We start from the raw sequence: 1,606 nt of genomic DNA, 5'->3' as shown, positions 1-1,606 counted from the left end.
TTGCAGTGGTAGCAAAAGCAAGTAAAATATACACACACACACACACACACACACACACACACAGACTCTTCTCCCATAGAGAGGAATCTGAGAAGGTCAGTTTAGGATATGTGGTGGTGGGAAAGCCGGGCAGAAATCTGCAGTGGTAGACAGGCAGAGATAAAAGGCAGGAACTCAGGTGAGAGGTCAGGGCTAGAGATATGGATTTGGGGTTATCAGCATAACGATGAGGTTTGAAGCTGTGACAACCATGTGGGTAGAACCAGGCACAATAAAGAAATGAGTCGAGTGCCTGAGCCCTGGGATGTCCACCATTAAGGTCAGGAGAAGGAATAAGAAGCAGTAAAGAGTGCAGAGACAAGTATTTGGAGGGGTTGTGACGATATCAGAATAGTATTTAATTTTGAAAGCCAAGGGAGAGAGGATATTTAAGAAATGGAGAAGGGATATAGGGGAAAGTTGAAAAGGTTAGGTTGTAGAAAAGTTTGCAACGATGAGAACTGGGAGTAGACTATTTCATTTGGCAGTCAGGAAGGCAACGGCGGCCTGAGACAGTGAGCATCTCGCCATCCATTCATGTATTCATCCGTTTGTTTTTTTCAGCATTCACTGAACATCTACAGTGCATCTACAGGCACTGTGCTAGGCTCCTGAGAGATATCCATGTAAGACACAATCCCTTGCTACCCTGAGCATAACACAAAAATGAAAGGAAAGTTCAATGTTTCAAGGCCTCTTTTGTCTGAGTTGAGCCAAGCTTGAGAAATTGGGGCACCAGGGGACGATTGTGTCAAAGGATAGAGCATTAGCAAATCAAGGGGAAGCAGAAAGACTTGTCAATGGCTGGCTGAAAGAACAGACAGGAATTTAATTTTTCTTTTTTTTTGAGATGGAGTCTTGCTCTGTCACTGTCGCCCATGCTAGAGGGGAATGGCGTGATCGCAACTCACTGCAACCTCCGCCTCCCAGGTTCAAGTGATTCTCATGCCTCAGCCTCCTGAGTAGCTGGGATTACAGGTGCACGCCATCACGCCCAGCTAATTTTTGTATTTTTAATAGAGACGGGTTTCACCATGTTGGTCAGGCTGGTCTCGAACTCCTGACCTTGTGATCCGCCCACCTCAACCTCCCAAAGTGGTGGGATTACAGGTATGAGCCACCTTGCCTGGCTAGGAATTTAATTTTAAAAGGGGGATAAAGAGGAGGAAAAGAGAAAGCAGAAACATTTCAGTTTACTTACTGGACACAAATGTCATCTGGAGGCTTTTCTTTTTCTCATTGATGTATGGTGGAGATGCCACCACATTGAGTCTACCAATTTTTGACACTTGGGTGAATTTTTAAAGTTAACACTGCATTTTAAGTGCATATATTAATAATTTCTCAGCTGGGTCCAGTGGCTTACACCTGTAATCCCAGCATTTTGGGAGGCCAAGGTAGGGGGATTGCTTTGAGTCTAAGACTAGCCTGGCAACATAGTGAGACCTCATCTCTACTAAAAATGAAAACGAAAAAATTAGCCAGGTGTGGTGGCTTATGCCTGTAGTCCCAGCTACTTGGGAGACTAAGGCAGGAGGATCACTTAAGCCCAGGAGTTTAAGGCTGC

The sequence above is a fragment of the Saimiri boliviensis genome, chromosome 12 (genome assembly GCF_048565385.1).
Source record: "Saimiri boliviensis isolate mSaiBol1 chromosome 12, mSaiBol1.pri, whole genome shotgun sequence".
Lineage (NCBI taxonomy): Eukaryota > Metazoa > Chordata > Mammalia > Primates > Cebidae > Saimiri > Saimiri boliviensis.
This window is presented reverse-complemented; position numbering follows the sequence as displayed.